Consider the following 15,110-nt stretch of genomic DNA (forward strand, 5'->3'; position numbering starts at 1 on the left):
AGGGTTCATAAAAGAGCCACAAGAATTATTAAAGGATTAGAAAACATGCTTTACAGTGATGGATTCAAAGAGCTCAATCTATTGAGTTTAACAGAGAAAGTTCAGAAGTGGTTTGATCACAGTATATAAGTACCTACATGAGGAATAAATAAATAATAAGCTCTTCAATCTAGCAGACAAAGGTATAATATGATCCAATGGCTGGCAGTTGAAGCAAGACAAATTCTGACTGGAAAAAAAGAGAAAAAATGTAAACAGTGAGATTAAATAACCATCGCAACAATTTATCAAGGATTGCGGTGGATTCTCCATCACGGCCAATTTTTAAATCAAGATTGGATGTTTTTCTAAAAGATCTGCTCAAGGTATTTAGAGGAAGTTCTATGGTCTATGTTTTACAGGAAGTCAGACTAGATGATCACAATGGTGCCTTCTGGCCCTGGCATCTATTAAATCAATAGTTAATCGTCATGAATGGTAAAAATAAATTGTGCAACCAAATCAATTAATTTAAAGTGATGCCTTGAAAGATTTATTTAAAGGAAGCTTCAGTCAAACTCAGATGTTTTTGAAAGTCACAAATTACTTTTATGCCTTTAAAATATTGTAGCATACCAGATAGTGTGCCCTCTGAGAGAAGAAGGGCTACTCAACCATCTGACTGTTGGCTCTGTACTGGTAACCGGGATTAAGACTTTTGGAGTAGGAAGAGCTGAAGTTCTGAAGAGTCATGTGGCCACGTCACATAGCATGGTGACAGACATGATATTCTTAGTCTGCATCAGATCTGCAACAATATGATTTTTAAAAAATTCTAGGACCTGGGTGAACTTCAAAAGGGTTATAGTTCCAGTGCATTTAGTATGAGTGCTCAAAGGAGTACTTGAGCCTTATTTGAACATTCCAAACTTCTAGAATTTGCAGAATTGCACTGGAAATCTTGAGTGAAGTGGGTCTCTATTTTCCATTTCTGGCTACAGCTGAAAATCCCACAAGTAGAGCCTCTCAAGGGATTTTGGCATTTCTGGTTTTGGTCCTTGCCAGAACTGGAAGAGGGGAAGCATAGGCCTAGTTTGACTTCTATATTTGGGGGGGGGCAGCTCCAGTCAGGCCAATAGGGCTGTGCGGGAGGTTGAGGGGGGATGGCAGCAGATTCCATGCCTGCCTGAGGCTTGCAGATTGGAGTGGCAATGCCCCCTTAGCCCCCCAACTACACACATGGAGGGAAGTGGGAGAAGGAGGGCACCTACGTAAACACTGAACTAAGGTAAACATTTTGGAATCTCACAAAACATTCACTTAGTGATTGATTCTAAAAATGAGCAAATGTTCATGGGGGAAATTCTGGACTGCTTCACCATTTAGATTATGAAATATTTTATAGAGAATGGGGCTTTCTTTTATTATATGCCTGAACAGTGCCTACCACAATAGGGAGCTTTTCCTGACTGTGGCCTTCTGGACATTACAACAATATAAATAATAATAATTCACCCCTCCCTAAATATTCTCTTCTATATAGGTTCTTATTGCACCCATCACCATAGTATGTGGGCCCAGTCCTGATAAGACGGGTCATTGGGAATGTTGCCCCTGACTTCAATGGGACCAGGATGAGCACCTTTGGCACACAGTCATGGGAAGCTAATTTCATTCCATTGTGTTTCCTGAGGTTTTGCGCCTCTGAGAAATCCCATCAGCAGCCACCCCTGTGAATAGCTGAGCTCAGGGACACCAGCTCCCTCCTCTCCTAACAAGAGCCCTCGCTCGCTAGCCAAGAGCAACGGCTCCACTGAGGGAGGACACTTGAGACTTACATCCGGCTGCGACTGCAAGCCTGGAAACTCCCTCGTTGGCAGCACCAGACTTGGCAGGCGTTAGGACCCAAGGGAAAGGCTGCTGCAGCCGGTGTCCAGGAGAGCTGGGGGCAGGTTAGGAAGCCAGTGCCTGCCTGCCTGGGGGAGATAAGTGAAGAAGAGCAAGAGCTGCTGCACCTGAATCGCTCTCTGGGGCAGGCAGGCAGGGGGGAGCGGTTGTTAGGTGACACGGGGAGCCCAGCGAGCCGGGGGCAGGCGCTGGCAGTAAAAGCTGAGAGCCAGCGGTGGGCAGGAGGGTCGGGGAGAGGCTCTAGCTGGGAGGGAACCGCACTGAGCCTGCAGGCAGCTGGGGCAAGATCCAGCTGAGCTGTGTGCGGGAGGGAGATGTGAGCTGGGTGCCTGCCTAGAGACAGCTGTGTGTGTGTGTGTGTGTGTACCGGGGGGGAAGGTAGGAGCCAGCTGTGTGCAGGGAAGTGGGGGACAGGGAGCTGGGCACTGAGAGCTAGAGCCAGCTGTGTGCGGGGGGGACAGACGCTGGGCACTGAGGGCTAGAACCAGCTGTGTGCGGGGGGGGGGGGAGCAGGAGCCAGCTGTGTGCGGGGGTTAGGGGGGAACAGACGCTGGGCACTGAGGGCTAGGGCCAGCTGTGTGCGGGGGGTGAGGGGGGAACAGACGCTGGGCACTGAGGGCTAGGGCCAGCGGTGTGCAGGGGCGTTGACTGCGGGAGAGGAGCTGCGCGGAGAGCAGGTGCGAGCGCCCTCCGCTCCGCAGCATGGCGAGGGAGCCCGGCGCCCCGCTGCCAAGTGCCCTGCCCGCCCCGGGGAAGCTCCGCGGCCGTTTTGCCGAGCCCAGGCCCCTGTGAGGAGGGGAGAAGCTGGCGGTGAGTCTCACGCAGCAGCCTGCGCCTTGGGGTGGAGTCAGGTGTCTCCAGAGGAGCTGCGCCCAGCTGCGCCGGACGGTTCCCGCACCCCGCGCGGGTGAGGATGAGACGCCGCGCTGCCCCGGGGGAGACTGCCCAGGTACCAGCCCAGCCCAGCGGCAGGGATTGTTAGCGATGGAGGGTCCCTGCGGTGCAGATCTCCCAGCGGAGCCCCTCCGTGTGGGTTAGCTTTGACGGTAGTTTGTTAAAAGTCTCTCCTGACGCTGGGAACCTGCTGCTGTGCGAGCTCTAAAGTCCCGTTCGTAAACCTGCGGGCTCCTGTCCTAGCCTCGCCTCCCCTTTAACCCTCTCTGGGCTGCAGCGACCTGCTACGGCGATTTCACCGTTGTACTAAATGTAGCAGCCTAAGACCCTCACTGAAATATGCCCACAGCAGCCTGTGGTCGGTTAGTTCTCAAGTCTGCAAACCCAGACAGAAGGCTTCCAAAGATGTACTCCGTTTAAAAAAACAAAACTAAGCTAGAACACCCCCAAACTGTTCAGTATTAGTGAATGAATCTTCTATGTTGTTCTGGCCTTCACAGGCCTTAAAAAAAAAAAATTAAATACATACATAAAACCAAGCACAGCTCCCTCCCAACCCCATGTCTCTATTGCGCATTGCTACAGTTTAGTATTGAGGAAAGTATCCAGGACAGGATATTGTGATATTGCCTTCTCTTTGCCAGATGCGGCCAGCTGGCTCTCTTTGGCAAACTACAGGACTGAGTTGGAAATGTAGCTACAAAACTTACAAAGCACTTATTTTGAAGGAGTATCAAACAATCCCCACAGTCAACCGTGGGTTCTAGAAACAATTGGGTTGATTTCCCCCCCGCCATATAATCATTAATCTGAAGAATGAAGTTCAGCTCTACAGTTTCTCAAGAACTACATTATTGTAAACCCACACTGCCACAGTAATGAGTTCTGCCTGGCTATTGCAACAAGTGTGTTACCTAAGAATGACTAGGAACTGAGCTAGGAAAAGGCGTTGGAGAAATGCTCACTAATGCCAAGCTTTAACCATAACTATTTTCTTTGTTGATATATAAAAATGTAAATATTAAGTGCTGATCGGGGTGTTCACTGACATGCAAGTATATAAACCCACTGCACGTACAAAATATAATGTATTAAAGTGCGAATTATCATTCCATGCGGATATATAAAAGGTTCCTGCTCAAGCAAAGCAAATTAATGCACTGATCCTGTAAACTGTTGTGTGTGCTTAACTTTATGTATGAGACCATTCAAGTGTGTAAAGTTAAAGACATGCATAAGTGTTTGCAGGATCAGGGCATTAGTTTTAATAACTTAGCTGAATATTTGTCACTTTTGAAAAAGGGATAAAGGTAGTTCTGTGTAACTTCAGAGGGCAAAGTATCAGTTGCAGAAGTTAGTAATAACCAATAATCTGTTCATGACAGGTGCAGAGCACCCACAGTTTCCACTGACTTGTGTGGGAAATCAAATTGAGTCAGAGGGACTCTGCAGGGGGTCCACCTGTGTGTAACAGCTTGCAAGGTTGGGGCTTTTGGTTTTGTTTTTTTTTTAAACAATAATATTAGCTTGGAGTTGACAGTGTCCCATTAAGAATCGGCTCATCACAATTCTTTCCCTCAGGTTACAAACAGCCAAAAATGGAGGTTGATGGTGGAAGTAGTTACTACATTCAGCTACAGAATCATTAACTTTGCATAAATTATATCATAGTCCAGTTGTAACCCCATATATTCAGAGCTCTCACTCTGGACCAATTACTAAACCATCATTACTGCATGAAGCTGTTTGTCTTACAATTGAAATTTAATGTAAACCAAGACTGATTATGATCAAAATCTAATTAGGCATTGTTCATCCTTAAGCTCAGAGAAGAAGCACTGTAACTAATAGAATCATTTGCAGAGGAATTCTATACTGAACTAGCGGTTTAGCCAAAACACAAACAAAAATAAAGTATAGTCAACTGAGGCATCTCTTCCTTATTAGCTGAAATTAGCAACCAAACACAACTCCTATTGTAACTTAGAATATATATATATGCTTTGTCTATTAGCCCTGGTCTATTAAACTCCAAGTATCATTTGTAATTAGAAATGACTTCAAAACATTCTGTTCTAAAGCCAAGATGTATCTTTCTTAATGCATTCTGTATGCTTGAGTTACTGGGTTTGTTAAGGCATTCTAGTCGATAAAGCAGCACTGTAAGAAGAAAGATTGGTAGTAATTAAGCTCATCTTAAAACTTTTTTTAAGCATTATGCATGCTGCCATACTGAAAGCAACACATTTCACTAGTTAAGAATGAAAGGGCAAATATTGTGGCATTTACTCTCCTTTAATTTACACTGGTGTAAACTGGCAGTAACTCCACTGAAGCCAATGGAGTTGTAACAATAAGAGGAGAAATAGACCATGGACTGTGTTTACCAGACTTGCTCGTGATGAGTAATAGAAGTAGTTTGTGTTCAGAGATCTTCATTCCTGCACTCTGGCTTAAATTGACAATAATACTCTTGACTTTGACTTTGCTTAATTGATTGAAAAAACAATAACATTTCAATCAGTGCGTCTTGTCTGACCATCGTGAAACCACTCATTCCCTTCTTACTTTGGGCTTTTGTTTAATTTTACAACCTAGCTAACTGTATTTACAGCAAGCTAATATGTTTCTTGAGATGCATTACATTTGGGAAATATCCTCACTCTAATCTTCCTCAGACAAATGCCTCCAGCACAGAATTTGGGGCTTCTCACTGATTAAGTCCTGTTATTCTCCCACTGATTAGCACTACTTAGTTTCCCTTACCTCAATGGATGAGTCCCCTCTCCCACCAGCCATCTAGAGTGAGAGAATTTTTAATGATAATGGCTGTTACAATTAAAATGTTGTAAATAAATTTTACTTAGATAGTAAACAAACATAATTAAGATTATTTGCACTGTGAACCTTTGAGACCCCCAATCAGGGATTAGGGCCACATAATGAACTCTGAATACATTTTATGTGAATATGAAAGGAGATGGTTTTAAAGTGCGAGTATGTGTGTCAGATTGAATTCCAAATAAGAATCTGTTTCTGGATTACCCAGAGGTCCTGATTCTGCAAACAGATATGCACATGCTTAATTTTACTCATAGGGGTAGTTCCATTGATCTCCAAAGATTTACTCACGTGAATATAGTTAAACATAAGTATATGTAGGAGTGGAGCCTAAGCTGGGAGGGGAGTCAGATCCTGGTTTTGGTTAGAACCTATCTGTACTGTGTAATGCTTTCTAGCTATGTTAGCACATCAGAACATACAAAATTAGCTAGATCACATCTCTTCTGCTTAGTATGTATGTTTGTCTACCTGTTACCATAGCTAAATTTTACCTTAAATCAGGGCTAAAACCACCTTCACTACACATGCTGATGCTTATCTTCCCTCTGAATTATACCCTTGATTTGTTCTGAAATCCTGTACTCAAGTGCAAATTGAAAATTTTTGACCAGTTCTAGTGAGGAGTTCATTTTCATGAGCTGTCTGTCCATACACCAAAAATATCTTTAGAGTGTCTTATGTGGTCTTGTGAGGCCCAAGAGATTTGGGTTCTATTCAGTGCTCTGCTTAGTGAGTTACTTTGAGCAAGTCACTAAGGGACAAATTTTCCACGGTCTAGTCAAGTCTAGTCTAAAAGGCCAAAGAGCTTAGAAGCTCTCTTTTGCCTCCGGTATTCTCTACTGGTTATAATGTGTGTAAAATGCTTACAAATGGCTCAGTTCTTCAAGTATCAAAGGCGTAGCAGGATAGCTGACATTTCTATTCTCTGACTACTCTTCTTCCATCTCAAGTAAGAAAGAGGAGAGAGAATTCTGGGTCCAAAACCCTCTTGGAATCCCAATAAATTTAGAATGTGTTAGATAAAGTAAACACCTTATACTTAAAATGGATTATAAAGTAACCATTGACTAGGATAGTGTCAATCTGCTGGGTTAGAATGGATGAAAAATCTCATGTTCAAACTTTTCACCAAAAGCCATGTTCTTTTGACTCGTAGACTAGACTTTAAGGTCAGAAAGGAACATTGTGATCATCTAGTCTGACTGCCTACATGTTGCGGGTCACAGGATCTCATCCACCCACTCCTGAAATAGACCTCTAACCTCTGGCTGAGTTGCTGAAGTCCTCAAATCATGGTTTAAAGCATTCAAGTTACAGAGAATCCACCATTTACACTAGTTTAAACCTGCAAGTGACCCATGCCCCATGCTGCAGAGGAAGGGGGAAAAAAACCCAGGTCTCTGCCAATCTGGCCTAGCGGGAAATTCCTTCCCAATCCCAAATATGGCAATCAGTTTGACCACAAGCACGTGGGCAAGACCCACCAGGCAGATACCTGGGAAAGAATTCTCTGTAGTAACTCCGAGCCCTTCCCATCTAGTGTCCCATCTCCAGCTGTTGGGGATTTTTGCTACTGACAGTTGTCGATGGGCCACACGCCATTGTAGGCAGTCCCATTCCCTCCATAAACTCATCAAGCTCAGTCTTGAAGCCAGTTAGGTTTTTTGCCCCCACTGCTCTCCATAGAGGGCTGTTCCAGAAACCTTCCCCTAATTTCAAGCCTAAACTTGTTGATGGCCAGTTTATATCCATTTGTTCTTGTGTCCACATTGGTGCTTAACTTAAATAACTCCTCTCCCGCCCTGGTATTTATCCCTTTGATGTATTTATTGAGAGCAGTCATCTCTCCCCTCAGCCTTCTTTGGGTTAGGCTAAACGAGCTCAGCTTCATTCTCAGTTTCTTTCATTGGTACCCCCATCTGAATCCAAATGAGTAGGCCACCCAACATAATGGCTTCATTCATTTGCTCTAACTACCTCCACAACGTATTTCACTGTTCTTTTTTTGTCCAAGTCAGTGAACATATCTACAGCTCTCAGGAACAATGTTATCAGTACAATAATTGCAGTGGTACTTGCCTAATGCTGTGTTAGGCACATGAATATAGTATCTAACAGCTATTAAAAACATAGCTTGGTGGGATTCTGTATATTAAAAAATTAAGTTTTTAAGCTTTATCTTGGGACCACTTTATAATGTTCTTTCCTTTATATTTGAGTTCATCTTGCATGTGAAAAATTGGCTCAGATTTATGAATATTAGACTTTTGGCCCTTTTAAACTATATTAATCATCTAGTTACTAGGACTTGGATTGTCACTGCATTTGAGAACTGCAGGTGCAAGACTATAATACTAACTAAAAAAAGTACGTGACTTGGAAACCAGCAAACGGCTGCTCAACTCACTGGAGGCTCCTGTTGCTACAATGTTTTCCTTCAAGGGGCTTATTTTAAATGTCTGAGTTTAAGATGTGTTTTCACCTTTTTCAGTTAACTTTTGTCTCTCCAAAGCACCAGTGGCCCGGCGTCAGGGGACGGTTGTCTACTTTCTTGTGGCTATTGGTGTTGGGGCAGAGGTGTCAAAGCAGAGTTGTCATTTGGGGCCATGTACCAGGGAACAGCTGCCCATAGTGTTCTCCCGCCAAAGTTTACTCCCCCTTTTCCAAGGGGTGACTTAAGAGCAGAGGCAGTTCCTACAGCTGCATCAGTTCAAACGCACACCTGGCTCAACTCTGTTTTTTCTCAGGGAAGTAGCCAGCAGCAATTGCAATTCTACGTTATACCTTATTACTGTGCTGGTGGTCTGCTCCTTGCACAGATGTCTTGGTTTGCGGCGGGTGGATGAGATGTTCTGTCGGCCTGCCCCAGTATCTGAGCTCTCTGCCTGATGAAGCAGCTGCTAAACCCACAGAGACTAAAGCTAGATTACACAAGTGCTCGTCCTGCAGAGTTCAGTTAAAGGCCTACGCCTGCATAGAGGGACTTGGGTATGTAGATCTTCTTCGTAAGGGCAGAGATATCTGAACAAGTTTCTGTTGGTCATGCACAGCAGTCAGAAGGCAGAGACTATTCTGCTGTAGCCCAAGTCCCATTTACAGACCACTGTGATAGTTCAGCCGTGCCTAAATGCCCCCTCAGTGCAGGTGCCAATGACAGGGATAATGAAACCATGGTGAACCATATTTCTGCTGTCAACAAACCAGCTTCCTTTGGGGCTTGTCTGCACAGGGATGTTACATCAGACTAACTTTGGTTTGTTTGCTTTATGGTGCCTTGCATCCACACACAACCGTTTTACAATTATTTTTATATTTTAAAGAAAATTCTTTGATGTCTTAGGCTGCGGCAAGTAATCCCTCTTGGAACAGGAGTAACTCCATTTTGCAGTGTGTGTTCACTTCAAGGAACATGTGGTCTCTTTCCCAGCTATTCCACTGCTGGTGGTCTTCCCACTGCTATCCCATGCTGCCTTGCATCACACCTGAATCAGCCTGCCTGTGTGCTCTCCACTGCTCCAGGGTCATCTGAACCAGGTGCCGCCTCTGTTTAAATGCTAGCACTCAGCCAGATGTGCCCCTTTTCAATACCAGGTAATGATGAGTTCACACACCCAGTCATATATCAGTTTTAGCAGCTGTGCTCCCACTCCCCTGCTTCCATGTAGACCTTTGCAAAGCTCCTGGAATTGACCGTCCTTTTAGGAGAGCTACATATTCAGTTCCATCTGGAGAAGTTCCCATAATGCAGACATCTACCAGATGTCTTCTGAGCAACTGAAGATGAGGGGATATTCCTGGAGGTGATGCCAGAGCTGACACAAAGCAAAGGAACACCAGCACAAGGCAGAGGACCAGAACCGGACCTCCTGGTAACACCCCATTGCCTGCCTATATTATTAGTACCGGGGCTGCATTTTTTTCCAAGGGATGCCACCACCACACCAAAAAATGATGTGGTGGACAGCTTTCCAGAAAGTAATCAAGAACCAGAAAAGGTGCTTTTGACTGCCATAAAAGCCATGGGCTCCAAGCAAGAGGAGATTTTTCTGGACAGGCAAAAATGCAGTGAAACCGAGTTCTACCGGCAGCCAGCCTGAAAATGCTGCAGAGGGGAGCTATAGCAGCAAGTATTATACAATACAGCTTTTTCTGGATACCAGCTGTCCATTGGCATGTTGATGGAGATGGGAGCCTCTCTCTGGCTGCTTGGCTTTTAAACCCCTCCTCTCCCTAGTATGCTCAAAATGGCAACCGCACCAGAGAATTAACACTATAAAGTTTTATTTCCCTGCAGTATTAAATCCCACAACCACTGGCCACGCTTGCAGCCCCCAAGTGCCCCTTTCTGAGCTGCTTGCTGTTGTGGACCCCCTCTTGTCAGCACCGTGGTGGTTAAACATCAAATGCTTTTTAAATGTATTTATTGTAGTGGCAGATACGGAAAGAGAGAAGGCAATGGAGAAAAGGCTTTTGGCTCGCACTTCTATACATGCCCTCAGCTTTTAACTAACTTGAGACTTTGGGATAAGTTGCCCCAACCAGCCTTCAAAGATATTTCAGACATTTTAAGCCAGGAGGCATTCCTGGCTATCTGGAACTCTTGGGTTCAGAAGAATTATTGCAATTTTGTTTATTTTGCAGTGAATTTTATGCTACAGGGAGAGTGTGCCCCCAAGAGGATTGAGGACCCAAAGTGCTCTCTTGGTGCACACGTTACAAGGAAGGATAGAGAGGACTGATGGCCAATGTGTGGGGCACAAGTCTAGGACTTGGGAGGCACTAATTCAATTCCCTGCCCCACTACAGACTTCCTGGGTGACCTTGGGCAAGTCATTTAGCCTCTCTGTGCTCATCTGTAAAATGGGAATAATAGTAATCCTATCTCTACCTAACGGGTGTTGTGAGGCCCTCGTTACTATTGTGATGGGGCTTATACATGTTCCTAAGACACAAGGCAATGCAGCTGTGCCAGGACAACCTCTATATAATTAGTATTTGTGTTCCACTCCTGCACCAGCTGGAGTATCACCTTCCTAGTCAATAGCAAGGCTGTGTAGCTTCCTGGTTTGCCCAGTTGCCTTTTTGAATAAGACCCTTTTGTGTTTCCTGGGGAATTTGTGTCAGAGGAACACACGGCAGCCTGCAGAGGTGTGCATGCAACTACTAGCCTGCCCCACCCACCGAATGTTTTTACAGAGGTGCTGTAAAAGGCGGGGGAAAGTTGGAAAACATCGTATGGTCTCAAAGCAAACCCCAGTGTGGAAAGAGGAGATGGGAATGACATTCCAAAAGGGTGGGAAAAGCAGCCTTTTATCAGTGCTGGCACAGTGACTAGGATAAAATGGCAAGATAAGTACTTGTGCTTTTCTGATTTCCTTCAGCTCTTGCAAAGCCACAGCTCGTGTGTAGAGGGGACTTATCACCCGCTGAGAGAGGGACAAACCTCAGAAGGGGGAAAAGGCAGTGTTTAAAGAATGAATGATTTGAACCCAACAAAGGACTGAAGAAGGCCAGAAGTGTGGAGGAAATGGTTTCCTGGAGCACTCAGAGGATCAAAAGGGAGTGCGTGGCCCTGGAAAGTGACAGGATGCAGACAATGCAGAGGTGGCAGCTGCAGTGGAGCACCTGCTGTTACAAACATCAAGCACAGCACCCGATCCTAGTATTGTCCTGCAAGCTAGGGGGAACACATCATACCAGGATCACCCTTTCAATCAACCACATTTCAGGCTCTTCCCACAGCAATCTGTTCCCCTGCCCCTGGAGAAAATAATTTACAGTGCCCAACCTACAGGAGTCTGTGAGCGCTCTACACTTTGAGCATGCCCCAGTTCCTTTGGTTTTGCACTATATTCATTTTTTTTTTCTTTTTTTAAATTCAAACAGTAACATCTGTTACCTATGAAATTTGTAAATGAATTTGTTTGGTACTACTCTGCTGAAAAGTATGAGGAACTGCTCTCCACATCTGTCACACATGGCTGTCTGTCTGACGGACAATACACGTGAATCATTCTGATCTCAGCACATGTTCTCCATGCTGCCTGAAAGCAGTTAGAAAATAGCACTGGCAAAATACAGAGGCCAGGAGAGGACTCTAGTAAGCATCCCACAATGCACTCTGAGAATATCATTGTAAATAGCTAAGTGGCAGAATGTTGTACCATGGGGTATCTGCCCAGAATGCTTTGTGGTTAATTTGAACAAGCATAGAGCTGTGTATGGAATGATTCATAAGGGAAGTACCTTAAACCAGCATAACAAAGGGGTGAGAGTGCAGTTCAGTTCAATATAGTTAATTTGCTGTTCCTAAAGTGAACAAAACTAATCTAACAGCCTCATGTAGATAGAAAATGTCTACTGCACTCACCGTAGAGTTGAGTCCCCCATTCATGGATTCCACAGAAGACTTCCTTTAAGAACATTTTTGCTTTTGTTGCATTGTTGGACAAACTATTGTGACATTATCCATCTGGAATGATGTAGACATTTTAAATGAGGCCTTTGGGTTTGACTGCTAAAGAACTGGAATGCTAGAAAACCTGAAATCATTTCTGCAGCACAGGAACATGTAGTATCTGTATCTAGCTTGTGATTTATAGTTGCCCATTATTAGTTCTGTTGTGCAATAGGGCCACAGAGACTAGTTTTTGCTCTCAAAGCTTTTGTATATTATACCCCAACTAACGACTGCTTCCTGAACTGGTGCTCTTCCTCCACATTGGCTGGCTCCTGCAAAAGTTGATAGTAATATCAGTACTTTTTAGACACAACCTGAATGCCTGCAGCAAAATGCAGGACAAACCTGTTTGGTTATGAACACTTATAAAGTTTAGTTTAGTTTTAGCTGTGACTATCCTTCTCTGGTGAGCATAGCAGTCAGCCCTATCTGAATCCTAAGGTTCGCTGTGAAGCTGGTAATGGAGGGATGGGGTAGATTAGAGATCATTCATAATGGCAATGAAGTCATTGGCCAGGGAAGGAAAGGAGAATCACTCTATAACCTGATGGTTAGGACTTTCTCCTAGGAGGTGGGGAAACCCAAGTTCAAGTCAATGCCCCAATGACTCTCTTTGACACCAGAGCAGCTAGTCCTGGAACCCACAAGAGAAGGCAATTCTTGATTGAGTGCTAAGTGGAGCACAGGGTCCGGTCCAAAAGGTGAATATAGCTGAACTGCTTGATAACAGTGACCATAACAAAAAAATTTAATGTGCCTGTGCTGGGGGGAAAAATACCAAAGCAGCTCACCATCTTAGCATTTAATTTCTGAAAAGGGAACTACACAAAAATGAGGATGTTAAACATAAATTAAAAGGTACAGTGCCAAAAGTGAAATCCCTGCAAACTGCAAAGAAAACTTTTAAAAACACCATAATAGAGGCTCAATTTAAATATATACCCCTAAATTAAAAAACTTAGTAAGAGACCAAAAAAATGCTGTCATGGTAAACAAGTAAAAGAAGTTAAAGCCTATAGAGGAAAATAGAAAGGAGCATAAACTCTGGCAAGTGCAGTGTAAAATATAATTAGGAAGGCCAAAAAAGAATTTGAAGAACAGCTAGCCAAAGACTTGAAATGTAACAGCAAAAAAAATGTTTAAGTACATCAGAAGCAGGAAGCCTGCTAAACAACCAGTGTGGCTACTGGATGATTGAGATGCTAAAGGAGCACACCAGGAAGAAAAGGCTATTTCAAAGAAACTAAATGAATTCTTTACATTGGTCTTTATGACTGAGGATGTGAGGGAGATTCCCAAGCCTGAGATATTCTTTTTAGGTGACAGATCTGAGGAACTGTCCCAGACTGAGCTGTCATTAGAGAAGGTTTTGGAACAAATTGATAAATTAAACAATAATTAAGTTACCAGGACCAGATGGTATCCACGCAAGAGTTCTGAAGGAACTCAAATGTGAAATTACAGAACTATTAACTGTGGTATGTGACCTATCAGCTTCTGTACCTGATGAGTGGAAGATAGCTAAATGTGATGCCAATTTTTAAAAAAGGCTCCAGAGATGATCCTGGCAATTACAGGATAGTAAGCCTACCTTTAGTACCAGGCAAACTGATTGAAACTACATAAAGAACAGAATTATCAGACATATAGATGAATATGATTTGTTGGGGAAGAGTTGCATGGTTTTTGTAAAGGGAAATCATGCCTCACCAATCTATTAGAATTCTTTGAGGGGGTCAACAAGGGTGATCCAGTGGACATAGTGTACTTAGATTTTCAGAAAGCCTTTGATGAGGTTCCTCACCAAAGTCTCTTAAGCAAAGTAAGCTGTCATGGGATAAGAGGGAAGGTCCTCTCCTGATCAGTAACTGGTTAAAAGACAGGAAATAAAGGTTAGGAATAAATGGTCAATTTTCAGAATGGAGAGAAGTAAATAGGCATGTCCCCCAAGAGTCTGTACTGGGACCAGTACTGTTCAACATATTCATAAGTGATCTGGAAAAGAGGATAAACAGTGAGGTGGCAAATTTGCAGATGAAACAATATTAGTCAAGATAGCTAACTCTGAAGCAGACTGTGAAGATTTAAAAAGGGATCTCTCAAAATTGGGTGACTGGGCAAGAAAATGGCCGATGAAATTCAATGTTGATAAATGCGAAGAAATGTACATTGGAAAACATAATGCCAACTATACATATAAAATGATGGGGTCTAAATTAGCTGTTACTACTCAAGAAAGAGATTTTGGAGTCACTGTGGATAGTTCTCTGAAAACATCTGTTCAGTGTGCAGTGGCAGTCAAAAAAGCTAACAGAATGTTGGGAATCATTAGGAAAGGGATAGGTAATAAGACAGAAAATGTACTGCCTCTTTATAAATCCATGTTACACCCACATCTTGAATACTGAGTGCAGATATGGTCACCCCATCTCAAAAATGATATATTGGAAAAGGTACAGAAAAGGTCAACTAAAATGATTAGGGGTATGGAACAGCTTCCATATGAGGAGAGATTAATAGGACTGGGATTTTTCAGCTTGGAAAAGAGACAACTAAGGAGGGATATGATAGAGGTCTATAAAATCATAACTGGTGTGGAGAAAGTAAACTGCGTCTCATAACACAAACACTAGGGGTCACCAAACGAAATTAATAGGCAACAGGTTTAAAACCAACTAAAGGAAGTATTTCTTCACACAATGAACAGTCAACCTGTGGAACTGTTTGCCTGAGGATGTTGTGAAGACCAAGACTATAACTGTTCAAAAAGAACTATATATTGAGGAAAGGTCTATCAATGGCTGTTAGTCAGGATGGGCAAGGATGCAAAATCATGCTTTGAAATGTCCCTAGCCTCTGTTTGCCGGAAGCTGGGAATGGGCAACAGGGTGGATCACTTGATGGTTACCTGTTCTATTCATTGCCTCTGAGGCATCTGGCATTGGCCACTGTCTGAAGACAGGATACTGGGCTAAATGGACCAGTGGTCTGACCCAGTATGGCCATTTTTATGTAGTTATACACA

General features: G+C 43.5%; 1 protein-coding gene across 2 annotated transcripts in view; it reads left to right on the plus strand.

The window, feature by feature from the left end:
* The first annotated feature begins 2,485 nt into the window (after positions 1–2,485).
* The window catches only part of TC2N (tandem C2 domains, nuclear), a 43,710-nt gene continuing 31,085 nt past the window's right edge, over positions 2,486–15,110 (plus strand). For both annotated transcript variants that reach the window (XM_067547090.1, XM_067547091.1), the window contains exon 1: positions 2,486–2,697. The gene's annotated coding sequence lies outside the window, so the exon portion shown is untranslated. The remainder of the gene's footprint in view (positions 2,698–15,110) is intronic.

The sequence above is a fragment of the Emydura macquarii genome, unplaced genomic scaffold (assembly GCF_026122565.2).
Source record: "Emydura macquarii macquarii isolate MOO-44397 ecotype Brisbane River unplaced genomic scaffold, CSIRO-AGI_Emac_v2 contig_1229, whole genome shotgun sequence".
Classification (NCBI taxonomy): Eukaryota; Metazoa; Chordata; order Testudines; family Chelidae; genus Emydura; species Emydura macquarii.